The following is a 17,063-nucleotide window of genomic DNA, read 5'->3' as shown; positions in this document are numbered from 1 at the left end:
TATACAGCAGAATACACATGCCCAGCAGGCTTATGTCTGTGCAATGGTCAATCATTTTATGAGCCTGTAACTGGTGTCCTCCACAGCAGTGGCCTCCCTGGCAGCAGCTACTGATGTCATCCACCCCAACAGCAGTGGAAGGCACTATCCACATGAATAAAATCTGTGGTGCATGTGATAATTACATAGCATTATAGTGTATACAGATAGATAGATAGTGGTTCTAATCCCAGAAATGGCAACTTAGTGAGTATGTGTGTGTGTGTGTGTAAACATATCCCCTTGCAGCTGTGTATATTTTTTGCCTTTGTGTGTGTAATGCCAATACATTTTAAAACTTGTGCCTACCTGTGAACCCCCTCCCATTGACCTACTTTACAGGGCCTGCTGATATCATCCACCTTAGATGCATAGTTGCACACTGTCTAGACACACAAGCTCTGTGGTGCATACAATAATTAGATAGCACCATAGTACATACAACTAGATAGGTAGGGATTCTAATCTCAAAACTGACAGGGCCTCTTCCACCCTGTGAATCCCTAGGTGTACCAGATATGGCCTTGTGTGCTATGACAGACTGTGCTGTTATGTGCCCACTCCCATTACTGCCATCTACTGTGGTGTGTCCCCTATGGGTGACATCCCAGTACCATGTCATACATCCACCATCTGACAAATAGGTGAGTGGTAGACAGGTGTATGGGGACAGTCCAGCAGCATCTGTGCGACACAATTACAGACAACACTGCAAACATGTAGGGTATCCTCCTTGTGGGTGTTCAACATCAGCAGTACACAGATGTTTGCAGAATGTGTACATGTGCCTGATATATGTGGACCCTCTGCCAGACAAATGTGGATGTCTGGAAAACAGTTGGACAATATGTAATGGTTGTTTCCAGACTGTGGGGAATCTGGCTGTCACAAGGCAGACACCTCAGAAAACAGTTATGGTACTTTAATATCTGGTGGTGTATTCATTCCCTCACATTGCATGCTCAATATGTACACTTAGTTTCTGAGGCTGAGCCTGCCCCCGCCCCACTACTACTGGCTATAACCTGCTGTCCTGCTGTAGGGAGTCAATAGGTATGCTGTGCATAGCTCTCAGATGATGATATACAGATGCTGAGTACACCGTGATCTAGTCAGAATATGTCAGGAACAGTCAGGGACACCTGGACAATTTTTGAACTTTGCCTGTGTGACATTCACAGAGTGAGAGGAGTAGACTAACACAATATCATGTGATATAGCAGCTGTCCCCACCACTACTGACTGTCACTATTGTCTAATACACAATCTAGTCACATTCGTATATGAGCTGACCACTTCTGGGGGGACTCAGGGGCCAGAGCTGTGATCTATGTCACAGCAGACAGAGGCAAAAGGGAAGCCTGTAGCTGCTGGACAGCTGACTAGCAGCAACATGTAATTCCAGGATACTGGGGATTGCAAACACATTGTGGGACAGCAAGCTGTATATGTGAGCGTGGGAGCAGTGTCAGCTCTGTTGTCACAGCATAGCCAGGGTGAGAGTACAGTAACAGTCCAGATGCTGCATGTACCTCTAGTACATATATTATGTAGTACTGCCATCCAGATAGAGGTAGGTGACATTTAGGACACCTATACATATTTGTGACGTGTCCCAATCTACAGACCTTTGAGGTGCTAATATGGGTGGCAATGAATGCAGTAGCAGAGAGAAGTTCTGCTTAAAATTGCATGGCTCAGTCATTTAATTGTTCTGACAACCATGTACTTGACATGCAACACACTGAAATGGAAGCTAGGACTGTGGGTGAAAAATGTTAAGCATGCTAGGAATGTAACAGATTGAGCAATGGAGTCAATACTATAGCAGGTGTATTTGCAAGACATATGTGCATGCATACAGTCTGTTACACAGGATTGGCATGAACATGTGTGATTGGATGTGTATATCATGTGACACTGAACTGTCTGTCATGATTTCATAATCTCAGTGTGTACTGACTTGCCAGTATTTCAGCACACAGCATAGGCTGTGTGACAAGTGTGACAGATGTAGGTGGCACAACTATGGACATTCTGCAAAAGTTTGCAGTTGTCATCTCTACATGATATCCTAGGCATCGCATACATACATACATTAACATTTATTTGTCTGTGTACTGCATCACATTCTCACATATGTTGTCATTTGTCCCATTATATGTGCAAGCAGTGTGTCGCTGGCAATAAGAATATGCTCATGGAAACACCTACTGTTCTTCAGAGCTAAGTGGCTGAATGGGCTAATGGGCTAATAACTGTGCTGTAGTTGAAAGGGTCTTGGGTTTCAAACTTGCCAAGGGTGTATATTTTTCAGCTATGAATCGCTTATAATCAGGATAAGTTTATGGAAACACCTGCTAGCCCTCAAAGCTGGGTGGCTTAGTGGGCTAATACACTGGGCTGTAATTAACAAGGTCCTTGGTTTGAAACTTAGCAGTGGCTGATTGTTTTACTGCTGTGCATCACTGATAAACAGGATACATTTATGGAAACAGCTGTCAGCCTTTAAAGCTGAGTGGCATAGTGGGCTGATACACTATGACATTGCTGGCAGAGTCCCTGGTTTGAGACTTACTAAGGAGGTCATTTTGCTGATGTGCCGAACAATGTCAGATAGAGAAAAGGTCATTAAAGCAGTTTTAAGTAGGTTTGCATGCCACGCCGAGATGCGAAGCAGCACTTAGCCCCAGTTAAATCTGTGCTATTTCCAAAAAAAAGAAAAGAAAAAAGGGGTGATAGAAAAGTGGTGAAATGGTGGCAAGCAAGGGGAAAAACAATATGAAAGGCAGGTAGGGATGTGCAGGATGGGTGTAGGGAAGGACTATAGGCCTCCATTTCTTGTACAGCATCAGGTGTGCATGTTGTGGACAATTTGTAATTTGGATCCTCACATCCCAGAGGAAGGGGTGTGGGCAACAATATTTTGTTTATTAATTGTTGTGATGATTGATTGATGGCAGTGTAGGTGTGGGGGTAATGGAGAGTTATGTATGGGGCGATATTTTTTTTGAGATGCAGATGCCCATTTTTTTTAAGTAGAGAGTGGGATGTTAGGGAAGGGATATAGGTACATGTGGGGAGGTAAGCTGGGTAGGAAACATAGCATTTGCAAACAGAAAAGACAAGACAAGACAGCAGACAGGGGTGGTGTATGACACATGAGGGGGGTAAACACCTTGGATGGGGAGGGTGTTGTGGAACCAGAGGACCATGCAACCCCAGAAGGCAGTAGTGGGACTGAGCTCCCCACCCATTGGCAGTAACCACTGCTCCTTCATGGCCTGGAAGGTGGCTGTGCAGGGGGATGGGCACCAGGGCCATCCTGCCCCTCCAGGTGCACCAGTCTACCCTCGATCTGCCACAGTTGGTTGTCCATATTACACTGGAGAATCCTGCACACAGTCCCTGGGAGCTGTTGCTGGGTGACCACTCCTTATCCATGCCTGTGCTCAGGGGAGAACAGGCCCCATCCCCTGAGGTGGCTCGACCCATGGGTGGTAGGAACAATGGAGGGGCAGCTCCAGGCTGGGACCCAGATGTGTTGGCACCCGGTGCCACATCCAGATGAGTTGGGGTAGGTGGGTCCGCACGTACCGGCCTACCCACTCGTGCTATGGTGTTGAGGTTTTTTCAAAGTGTATAAGTTAGTCATGCACAGAACATTTAAATGTTAGTTATGACAGCATGCATGGGTGTTCCAATTAACCCAGAGCAATAAAATTGCATAGCATACAGAACACAACAATAAATGGGATAACAGTCAGTATTGTAACAGCAGTATTGTAACAGCATGCCAGTAACAGTTATGGCAAAAGGCCAACAGCATTGGTATTTAAACAAGGTTTGCTAGTATGCAACCACTGTAATATGTAAAAATAATAAAACACAAGGCCCAACATAAGGTTTTGAGAACAACATATATGAAATGGAAACCATATCCGTAGTATAACAATAAAAATATTTGTGATGCAGATAAGGGTTGGGGAGAGAGAGAGAGACATTCCATTAATAAGGGTTGGGGGAAGAGAGAGAGAGAGACATTCCATTAACAACAGTATAGGCTTATATTTATTGCAACAGCACTGTTCTATACTGTACAGGTCTGCCCTCACTTTTATGTCTACAAGAGCCATATATCATCTACAGAATGTACGTACCTCTCAAGCTATCCACATGGGACAGTATGGGCCAAGCTGTAACACCTAGAGGTACACAACTACAGGGGACTATTACATGTCAGTGGAACATGGTGTTGAGTTTTTTTCAATGTGTATAGGTTAGTTATGCGCAGACCATTTAAACGTTAGTTATAACAGCATGCATGAGTGTTCCAATTAACCCAGAACAATAAAATTGCATAGCATACAGAACACAACAATAAATGGGATAACAGTCAGTATTGTAACAGCAGTATTGCAACAGCATGCCAGTAACAGTTATGGCAAAAGGCCAACAACATTGGTATTTCAACAAAGTATGCTAGTATGCAACCATTGTAATATGTAACAATAATAAAACACAAGACCCAACATAAGGTTTTGAGAACAACATAACATGTCAGTGGGAACATATATGACTACCAAGGTGTACTGCGCACTGATGTTGTGTGAGTGTGCTACTGACATACTTTGCCTGGATGTTAAATCTGTGTTCAAGGGTTTTGGCAACAGTGATCACTATCCATGACAGTGTGACACTTGAGAGACCTGTATCATGCATAGTACAGAGAGTTTACATGTATCCTGCCATCCTTGGCAAGCATGGGTTAGATTATCAGCAGATATTCACAGATGCACCAGGCATACAGCCATAACAACAATAAACAGTTTTATTTGTCTTATTAACCTGGAATAGTAGTGTACTTGTGGACGTTTAATTTAATAAAGTCTTATCACCTTGCTGAGCAATGCTGTTTACACATTAGTACATCTGGACACACAAATTAGTATACCATTGGAACAGCTACTACAGGCAATTTATTTACCTGTAATTCCTGTGGGAAGAGCATCTGTTAACAATACATAATTGTTTCTATACATATTCAGTAGTACTTGTCTGTTTCTATAAATATATATTAGTATTTGTCCCTGGATTTGAACCCGGTCTTAGTGTGGAAAGATGAACACCATACATATAATTTATCAAAATAAGGTTCTGAGCCACTGCTTTGTGTTGATTGACTGATATGTGTATTGAGCTCACCTGGTAACAAATTGTTACGTGGTAATATAGGTAGAGTGTCACACAAGACTGCAGTGACACTTGAACACACGTGCATAAGATGCATGCATGGCAGAGATAGAAGGTGAGCTGTGTATTACTACTTGGAATGCAGGTGTACACATTTAACCCCTAGTGGATGGAAATATGTGTGATGTGTACAGATCATATCTGGGTGCTGGGTTGGCTACCTGATCCATATACAGTTGCAGATGGTATGTTTGCAGTCTACAGCAATTACAGTTTCATACTTGCCTGCATCAACATAACTACATTCAGGAATGCATATAGCTGAAATGCAAAGGTTAACACAAGACATTCCTGAGGGAAATACTATAATACCCTACACATTACTATTCAAGGTTCAGATCTTATAGTGCAGAACAAATTTCATAATGTAATATATCTTGTAGTACAGCTCCACATCTGCACTTTAGCAAAACGTTCTTTATCACCCAACCTTCAGTCACTTCACTGTATTATACCCATGTTTACTTCACAGCAGTTGTAATACTCAATTTCTTGACCAACAGTCAAAAATACACACAACATTTGGCACAACAAACCTTTATTGAGGGTGGCATGAAACAATTAACAGTCCTTTTATTATTGAACACTTTACATAATGCAGGCATTGAAAGACAACTGTTATTCCACAATGTATACATTACTAACTTTATTTCCTTAACAATTCTGACTGCAGGTGAACTTTATTTCCTGAATGTTATGAATACAGATGATTTATTCCCTTCACATTATGAATCTAGTTGTACTTTATTACCAGATCTTCATTATTAATACAGTACACACTTGTTATTCCTTAACATTATTAATGCAGTAGTAAATTGCTTTCCTTAACATTATCAGGTCTCTTGCTTTCATGTATATTGAACTGTACCTGGCATTACTTACTTATATCAGTCCAGGTCTATGAACACATTCAATACAGTACACTCAAAACTGAATATACCTACTGGCAGTTATTACTGTACTCTTTCTCAGTTATATTCCTGTATATTGCAAGATATATCTGTACTCGTGGCGCAACCTGGCCAGATGCCTTGCATGGGCCTACAGGTTGTGGGCTCCATCCTCTGCAGCTGTGGGGGGAGAAACACAACATTATGAGTACTTGTCTAACAGATATTCATACCAGACTTTGATAAATCAATGCTTCCTATACATACAAACTTGTGAGGCATTGTCATCCCAAACATCTTGGATCCACTGGGCCAAGAGTTCCCCCTTTCTTTGCTTCAGGTCATCATAGTAGTGACGTACCTGCTCACCCATGTGGGTGATGCCAGTTGCAGTGATAAGGTCATGTGCCAGCCAGTCCCAGGCCTCAGATTTGTATTCAGACCCCTGTTACTGGCCCTGCAGCAGCCAGATGTCATGGTCTTTTATGAGGAGCCCAATCATGACCCTAGACTTCAACATGTCCCACTGCTGTGCCTGGAAGCATGCACAGTCACCAATTTGTGCCATAGCTCTTGCAGAGATCAAACTCCAACAGGTTCTGGCTGTATTCTCACTTATTCAGCTTAAATAAGGCTGTTTTCCCACTCTTTGCCACCATTGGATCATTTTTAAAAATGTTAAATGAAGCTTAGCACTGTGCATACCAGCTAAGCTTAGCTGAGCAGTGCTTAAACTGGCAAATGCTTAGCAATGCCCAAACCAGCTAAGCGGAGCTGCACATTGATATGTAATGCTAAAACGGGTTCTGTTTAAGTATTGCTTGGCTTGGCTTAGCAATGCTTAGCAGAGTTTAGCTACAGGCAAACCAGATTTATTTTAAAAATTAAAGAAATATTGAAAGTAATTGTTCAATAATCATACTTTATTGTTATGTGTATCTATTTTACTTTATATCTCCTAGCCTGATACATTTTAATTACGTTATCTTGGAGTGTAACTTTAATGTATTGGGCACTTGTGTGTAATTGAAGCTTTTATCCTCAGTCTCCACTGAAAATGGGCTTCTGGTCCAGCTGGACTAACTCGGTTAACAGATGTCAATGTATACATAATAAAAAAATATATATTTTTATAACATTTTCGCACACAAGGCCGTGACTCTAATCATTTAGCTACCAAGGATATGGTTATTATAGCTATAGATTTCTATATAGCTCTCAGTTACATTTAAGCACTGCTGAGCACCATGTCGTGCCATGCAAACCCGCTTAGCAATGCTTAAATTTGACCTTTCCTAAATAATTAAATGCATCTGGGTTCTATTTTTAGATGTCTGGCACATGCCTCTTGCTAAGTGCCACACTGCCAGACAAAGACAGAAAAAAAATTATTTAAACGTATTTGACTTTATTATTAAAGTGCCATCTGGTACTTTAACAGTGCAGATGGTGTGTTACTCATCTGTGGGCACTGTAAAACACCCCCTACACCGATTATGTAACTGTGTTACACATCTCTGTCTCAGCAGCACACTTTCATTAATATGCAGATTGCTCTGCCGGGGGGAGCTGCAAACACAGCCACAGTACACTCTGTGTAGGACTTGCAATATTCCTACATGGAGTTTATTAAATCTGAGGGTTAGTCCGACTTCATTTTCTTAAGTGCTGTTCTTACTTGTTCTGGGGTGGGCTCTTCTTCATTTTCAATTGTATGCTGTATATGGGACACTGCAGCTTCTGTGTTTTTCCTTAATCAGAATCTGCTAGAAGCACTCCTTCCATCTGCCTTTGAAATCCTGTGCACTGTAAAGCAGGTTGTTGGTGTTTTGATGGGGTTGGGTGATCTTGCAACAGATAAAAGTCCCAAAAATATTGGTGGAAGTTGTGCATGATGAGCAAGTTGATGTTGCATCCCTTATGAAGGGTATCTAATGACTATATTTTTATCTTTCTGTCTCAGACTTGTTCTCTGCTGTTGTGACTCTTCACTTAGCCTCATTGTTAGCCATCCTGCATTCCTTCTTAGTATGGTTCATCTTTTCTGTTTCCAACTTTTTCTTGCACTCAAACTTTCCTTGATAACTTCATGGACTTCTGCATTCTACCACCAACTTCCTTATGTGTCCTATTTCCATACCTGACTTGGAAGCATATCTGTTTGACATTCTTAACACATGCTGTTTTGAGGTGCTACCATTTTTCTTTGACTCCACATATTTCCTCTTCTTCCTTAGGTGCTAGAACCCTGAATAATTCCATGAAATCTCTCCAACCAACATCAAGATCTTCAGCCTGGTCTGTGTTGACTTTAGAGCCTTCTTTGACCAGTGCTTGCAGCTGATTGTGGCAACCAATGGTTTAAAACAAAAAAGAGAGGCAGAATCAACAAGTCCTACAAACAAACTGTTTAATGGTAAACTCTTTTGTCTGCCACTAATAAGCAAACTTCATCAAACCAGGAAAATAGGAAATTAAATATTTTAAATAGTAAAAAATACATGACATCACTTCCCATCTCTGTTAAAAAGGCATAACACTTTTAAATATATGTATAATATATATATATATATATATATATATATATATATATATATATATATCTATGAGAAAAAAGTTTAAATATTTATATGCATAAATAGCTATGTAAACCTATAGTTAAAAATCATCTTTCTAAAATTTAAGTTTTAAAAGACATTTCACATTACAGTTGTCATTTAATCCTGGGTAGTTGAAAACATTTAAAACCAGCTGCCAGTTAAGTTACTTTTCTTCCAACACTAATGACCAAGGGCCACCTCGAATGTCTGTGAGAAGTTGTTCTATAACCACAAATGAAAAAGTGTGCCCTGGGTTGCTACTGACATGTCTGGCTAAGGCGTTAGTAGGATTTTGTTTCCCTATGTTGTATATGTGCTCATAAATGCGTTGTTTTAGCTGTCTCTCCATCTTACCAACATAAAAACATTTGCATTTATCACACAAAGCTAAGTATATCAGTAATTTTGTTTCATAGCTGAGCCTACTTGTTATGTTCAATTGATATTTATTGGCAGTTATTCTTTTACCAACATTTATGTACTTGCAAAAATGGCATCTGACACATTTATACATCCTGGGACTGTTATATTTTTTATTAGGTCTTTCAAGTAAGGCTATCAAGTTACAGCCTCTTTTAAAAGTTACCCATGGTCTCTCACCCAGCTTTAAACAAACAGTAGTATCAGCCAGAATCAAGTCCCAGTTTTTCACAATAATCTCTTTTAAAGTGAGTGCACAGAAAAAGGGGTAATAAAAGTTGTATTGAAGTCAACAGATGCATTTACAGTGACTTCTTCAGCTGCTGGGAGAGAATTATTAGTTGAAACTTCTGACCTCGAACTACTACCCAAAACTGGTTTAAAGACTCCTTCCCTTCTTTTATGTGCAACTTCCATCATTAAATTATCTACTAGAGAGACAAGGTAAGATATTTTCAAAAACATTTCTTTTAGTAAATTGCATTCCAAAACAAAGGTGGTTTCTAGAGAAGACATCCTGGCTGCTCTAACTAACTGGCCTTTTACAATGCCTTTTTTCTGGTGGTGAGGGTGGGAGCTTTCATAATGCAAAAAACTGTTTGAGTATGTAGGTTTCCTATATACACTTGTCAGATATCTCTTATTGATGATGTCTTTTTCAGTAAGGACGTCCAAAAATGAAATGGTGTCAGTACTAAATTGAAAAGTGAATTTCAAAAAATCTGTTAAAGTGGAAATATAATTCATAAATATTTCTGCACCTGACTGATCACCTTCAAATAAAATAAATATACTGTTGAAATAAGGGGTATACCATTTTACTTGTTGAAACAGATCACATTTAAATAAATGGTTTCTTTCCCAAAAAGCAAGTACACAGTTTGCCAAGCTCCCACCGCATGAGGACCCCATCGCCACCCCTGACTTCTGTAAATAAAGGTTGTTGTTAAACAAGAAAAAGTTGTTAGATAGTACTATATCTAGAAGAAACTCTATTAAGTACATTTCTTCCATACTGGCATTTTTACTAACAAGAAATTCCCTCACCCAATCAAGACCCATTTTCTGGGGGATCACCGTATACAGGTCTTTGATGTCAAACATGAGGGAATTCAAGGTCTCATTAAACACAAATGAATCCAGATGCTCTAAAAAGTGCCAAGAATCTTGGCAAATCTGAGATTCAATTTCCAAAAACTTTCTTAACTTTGTATCAACAAATTTAGCAGAAGCATAAATTATTGAATTTCGGCCATTGGCAGTTGAGAGGAGGGGTAGGTTGTAAATATCCTTATGAATCTTAGGAAGAGCAAAAATACAAGGTATCTTAGCTGCTGGCATACATAAATATTTATGTGTCAATGTTAACTGTGCCTCAATGAACAGATAGTTAAGTAAAGATCTTATTCATTGATGGGCCCCATTAACTTCATTTAAAGATACTTTGATGTAAGAGTCAGCTTCTAATAAGCATGTCACTCTCCTATTATAATCTTGCTCATCCATAAATACCAACTCATCCCCTTTGTTAGGTTTCATTACCCGAATGTTGTGTGTTCTCAAAGAATCCAACATTTGACGTTCATGCATATTTAAGTTAGAAATACCTCCTTTTACAGAGCTGTTAAAATTATTTAAGGCATGTCAAAAATCGATTTCTTACATTGCTTGATCCTTTAGAATATTATTAAATATATGACCAGGGTGCATCAAAACTACGAGAACTGACTGAGTATATAAATCATAGTAGTGAATTTTTAAGGTTCACAGGAAAATATTCTGCATATGCTATTGAATTTCTGGCTAGTCAAATGAGTATTGACAATAAAGGCTGTGTTCAAACTGATAGATATACCAAAGACTGCTTTCATGCATCATACTTCCATAGAACTAGCATGCACCCTGGTCATATATTTAATAATATTCTGAAGGGTCAAGCAATGCGTTGTTCTGGATTGACTGATAGGGATACTAGATGGGATGAAGAATTCAATAAAATGAGTAATGATTTTATCACTAGGGGGTATCATGAACATGAGATCCATAAAACAGCAGTTGAGGTTAAAGCTATGAGGAATGATAGAGCCAAACCATATTTTTCCAAACCCCAGAAATATGATAAGGCACATAAGAAGCCAGATAATAAGACTTCATTTTTTTTTGTATACTAGGGATAGTGGGGCAATAAGAGATATTCTGCATAAGAATTGGAAAATTCTTCAAATTGACACTCATATAGCTCAGATTGTGGGGAAGAAACCACAGCTGATGTATAAGAACAAGAAAAACTTGAAATGCAGGCTATGCTATCCAAAGACAGGGCCATATTATGAATTATTTTCTCAGGGCAAGGGACCATCAAATGTGGCTACTGTAACTTCTGTGATTACATATATGAAGGGACTGACTTTAAACACCCTGATACAGGAAATATATTTAACTTTTTTATTAATGCCAACTCTAACAGTAGGAATCTAATTTATTTAGCTCACTGCATGCATTGTTATTCATTTTATGTTGGAAAAACCAACAGACATCTGCATGACTGTATTAGAGATCATGTATACTGTCACAAGAAAGGACACACTTATAGTGCCATAGCAAGACATATGCTGAAATCAGGAGACATGCATTTATTTAAATTCAGTGCATTAGAATTGGTACCTGAAGACAATAGACTAGGTGATATTTCTAATACTACTGAGAATAAGAAACTCAGGTGGATTATTAAACTTATAACCCAGTTGGGCAAAGGGATCAATGATCATCTAGCCATCACTGCTAGACTGAGGGATAGGAAACTTAAGAAACGATGATGTTTCATACATTTTATATATGCCATTTAAGAATGTATCTCTTTAAATAATTTATATTTTGTGATTGGTTCATTTGAATGTGTGATGTTATAAAAGGAAGTGATGTATGCCTCTAGTAAGGTCTGATGAAGCAATTTTTAATTGTGAAAGCGCTTACCTTTTACTGTTTATTAAAAGTGGATTGACTTTTTACTACGTCTCCCTGCTTTTCTGCTGTGCTTTGCCAATTTTATCGTTTTTGGACTTATTGGATTGTTGGCAAATTGCCCTTGTGGTAATTTTTGTAGTTTTACTATATATATATATCTATATATATATATATATATATATATATATATATGTATATATATATATATATATATATATAGACACACACACACACACACACACACACACACACATGCATCTATCTCTCTCTCTCTCTGTCTATATATATATATATATATATATATATATATATATATATATATGTATTTATATAGATAGATAGATATAGATATATCTTAGCTAGATTGGCTGCAGCCTCACTGATAGATTTTCTTTTTTCTGAGTACTTACCTGCTTGTTCTTGTTCTCTGGGGTGTCATCCCACTTTGTTCACCCTACAGGCTCACTTCACTCCTCTACCCTGGCCCCTAATTCCTCCCACCCCCTCTACTTCTACATTTAAAGTTGTCCACACCACACCCCTTCCTCTACCAACTCCACCACATCATCCCCTTCCTCTATTAGCTCCACCATCCTCACCCATACACTCCATCTCTCAGGATATTCCTATTATCACACTAGCACCCTATCTGCATGCTACTCCCCTTCCTTCATTTATACAAACTTTTTACTCACCTCAAATCATCCACTTTAGTTTGTCATATTAACTCTCTAATAATCCCGAATCTAAAATGATTCTGCTTAATCTCCTATCACTAATGCTCTACTGCTTCTCTTCACTGTCATCATATGTGGTCCCTATCCAACCTGTTCTAACCTCTCCAACAGACGCTACCTCTTACATCAACAACACAAATCACTACTCCCTACCCAACAAGTATATCTCTTTCACACAGACAATATACTGTTATTTAAACCAAACTTTTTCAGACACAGCTGTACCTGATTAACATTACACCTACTGACAGTTTAACCAAAATTAAATCCCGTCTTTATTGCATAATCTTGAAATTCATCCTGCTCTGTGGTGACATCCACCCTAACCTTGGTCCCAATACCTTACAATCCACATCTTCAACCCATATTCAAAGTATACAAAATATGCTTAAATTTACCTCAGTAAATGCACATAGCATGTGCAACAAAATTTCTGAGTTGTATGCTTGGATGACTGCACAATCTCCTGATATTCCAGTAATCACTGAAACCTAGCTTAAACTACACATAAAGGATACCAAAGTGCTTCCCCCAGGGTTTAATATCTTCAGAGTTGACCGACTTAAAAGAAAAGGAGGTGGTGTTGCAGTAATATATCCTGCTTATATTTCCCAAACCGCCTCACAACCAATCAATACCCTCCTTTGACAAAGCCTAACTATTGATCACCTCCCTTAAGTTAAACAATAATAAAAGTCTCTGCATTATAGCTTCATACATACCCTCTGGCAATAACTTATCTACTCCTATAGTATCTTATCATGGGTATCACAAAATATCTCTCCAGGAACAGGAATATTAGGTTATGTCCACATTGACTGGCAGTAATGTAACTTACAATTTTCCACAGATGGCACAAACCTATTTGGATTTTCTCAACTAATTACTCACCCAACGTTTACCAGTGCCACTAACTAAAATGGCTCAATAATTGATTGGATTTTGGTCTTCCATCCTAACAATTTCTCTCAGTCCAAAACACTTCCAATCTCTTTTAGTGGTCACCTGTACAACTAGACTTGTTTCGCATTCATGTAGAAAACACACCTACGAAACCTATCCAGCTTTGACCAGCCGGCCTTTACAAATTTACTAAACTTGATCAATTGGTCCTTCCTTAAATACTTACTATTAGATCATGCAGTTGAACAATTTAATTATACATTCCTAAACATTTTAGACAGGTTATCTCCTACCAGAAGGAAACAAGTCAAAACCAGCTATACTCCTTGGCTTTCTGTCTATACCAGATCACTCATGCAAAAAAGAGACAAGGCTTGGATAACTTACCTAAAACATAAGACTCACAGTAATTTACAGCATTTCAAAGCACTGCTTAACCTTGTAAAGAAACAGGTTAATTTAGATGAAAACAGTTCTATGTAAAGTCACAAGATCAGCACAAAGCCAGTCCAAAAACATTTCTGGCACAGTATAAAAAATGCTAAACCCATGAAGTCAGTCCACCCCCCAACCATCCTGTGTTAGTACCTCCCCTGACATAGCAACTCAGTTTAACTCTTACTTCATTGATAACATAGCTTCCATCACTAACAAATTCCCTCCATCTCCCTCTACCCTCTCTCAGATCTCCTATTACATGTATCTTCACATTTTCCCTTCAACCAGTTTCTACTTCCTTTATCAAATACCTGCTGTGCAAGCTCAGGCCATGTTCTCCCTCTGCAGACAGTCTTCCTAATGAATTTCTAAAAATGTCTGCTGACTCGATTGCCTACCCTGTCTCAATAATTATTAATAGATCCATGAAGGAATCTTATGTCCCTTCACTGTGGAAAAAATCCTTCATCCTTCCTCTCCATAAAGGTGGCACCTCCACAGAAATCTCTAACTATAGGCCAATTGCTATTCTTTCACCACTCTCAAAAATTTTTGAAAAATGTATCCATAAGCAACGTCTTCAATGCCTCCTTGACAATAATCTTCTATCTCCCACCCAACATGGATTTAGACCAGCACATAGCACTATCACTGGTCTACTATCCTTTACTGACACTGTCAACAAAGTTCTTGACTCAGGAAACTTTGTCTCTTCTCTGTTCTTAGAATTATCCAAAGTCTTTGATACTGTCTCCCACCCCCCAATGCTTATCCCAGCTATCTCTTCTGGGCTTAACCAAAACATCCTTACAATGATTCACTAGCTATCTCTCTAACAGATATAAATCTGGCAAATGGAACTCTAACTTCTCTCCTTACTTACCAGTCAGCAATGAGGTACCCCATTGCTCAATACTAGGTCCACTTCTCTTCAACATTTTTATTAACCATCTTAATACTGCCACCAAACAAGTCACCCTAATTCAATATACTAATGACTCTACATTAATCTGCTCTGCCAGGACTCTCTCTTATCTACAAAATTTAATGCAATAAGTGTTCAATTCAATTGAGTTTTGGCTCAACAACAACCATTTACTACTTAACCCCCAAAAAACTACACTTGTACAATTTTTACCAAAACACTTTTCTCCAGATGCCTGTAACTTTGCTATTACCTCTTAGAACAATGCTTTAATGTGGCGTCACATACAAAACTGTTAGGTGTAACTATTGACAACAATCTTAAGTTTGACCTACATATCAGAAACATCATAAAAAAATAATCAAAAATTGGCATTATGTACACGGCTAAGAAATTCATCTTGGCTAATTGCTATTCTTTCACCACTCTCAAAAATTCTAGAAAAATGTATCCATAAGCAACATCTTCAATGCCTCCTTGACAATAATCTTCTCTCTCCCACCCAACATGGATTCAGACCAGCACACAGCACTATCACTGGTCTACTATCCTTTACTGACACTGTTAACAAAGTTCTTGACTCAGGAAACTTTGTCTCTTCTCTGATCTTAGAATTGTCCAAAGACTTTGATACTGTCTCTCACCCCCCAACGCTTATCCCAGCTATCTCTTCTGGGCTTAACCAAAACATCCTTACAATGATTCACTAGCTATCGCTCTAACAGATATAAATCTGGCAAATGGAACTCTGACTTCTCTCCTTACTTACCAGTCAGCAATGAGGTACCCCATTGCTCAATACTAGGTCCACTTCTCTTCAATGTTTTTATTAACCATCTTAATACTGCTACCAAACAAGTCACCCTAATTCAATATGCTGATGACTCTACATTAATCTGCCCTGCCAGGACTCTCTCTTATCTACAAAGTTTAATGCAAGAAGTGTTTAGTTCAATTGAGTCTTGGCTCACCAACAACTATTTACTACTTAACCCCCAAAAAACTACACTTGTGCAATTTTTACCCAAACACTTTTCTCCAGATGCCTGTAACTTTGCTATTACCTCCTAGAACAATGCTTTAACATGGCGTCACATACAAAACTGTTAGGTGTAACTATCGACAACAATCTTAAGTTTGACCTACATATCAGAAACATCATAAAAAAACTAATCAAAAATTGGCATTATGTACAGGGCTAAGAAATTCATCTCCAACTCCAAAAGAGTAACCCTTGCCACCACCTATCTCTTACCCTCCCTTCTATATGCTTCACCTATCCTAACCCATCTTCACTCTTCCCTCAAAGCAAAACTTAGTCAATGTTATAATAAAGTAGCTAAATTTGCTACAGGGCAGGCCCACTACTCTCACCATCACTATGCTCTCAAGTCCCTAAATTGGCTCAAACTACTCTACCTTCTCACCTTTAATCAACTAACATTAACTCACAAATTACTGTAGAACTCCTCTTTTTCACAAACTACATCAATACTACTACAACACTATATTCAATCTCATGACCTACGATCCTGTCACAGGTATCAACTATCTATTTACAAACCTCAAAGATTTAACAGGGTTAGTCTGTACTCTCACTGTGTTGCCAAATCATGTAATAGCATTCCAGAAGCAATCCAACTTATACCCCACCCCACTACTACTCCTTCAAGGCTAGGCTGATGGAACATCTAACCAATAACTGGATCTGCCAATGGTCCTTGCCATCTTAGTCCTCTTCTGTTCCCTTTCTCCCCACTCATAATAGACGTTCTCTTGATATGTCCTACTTCTCGTCCTATTTCACCTACCTTCTAGCCTCACCTCACTTTAATTTCTTAACATTCTAATGTCCTTTCTTTATATTATTACACTAACCTTTCTCGACCCCAGA

Source organism: Protopterus annectens, chromosome 3.part1 (assembly GCF_019279795.1).
Source record: "Protopterus annectens isolate FY-2018-M chromosome 3.part1, PAN1.0, whole genome shotgun sequence".
Lineage (NCBI taxonomy): Eukaryota > Metazoa > Chordata > Ceratodontiformes > Protopteridae > Protopterus > Protopterus annectens.
This window is presented reverse-complemented; position numbering follows the sequence as displayed.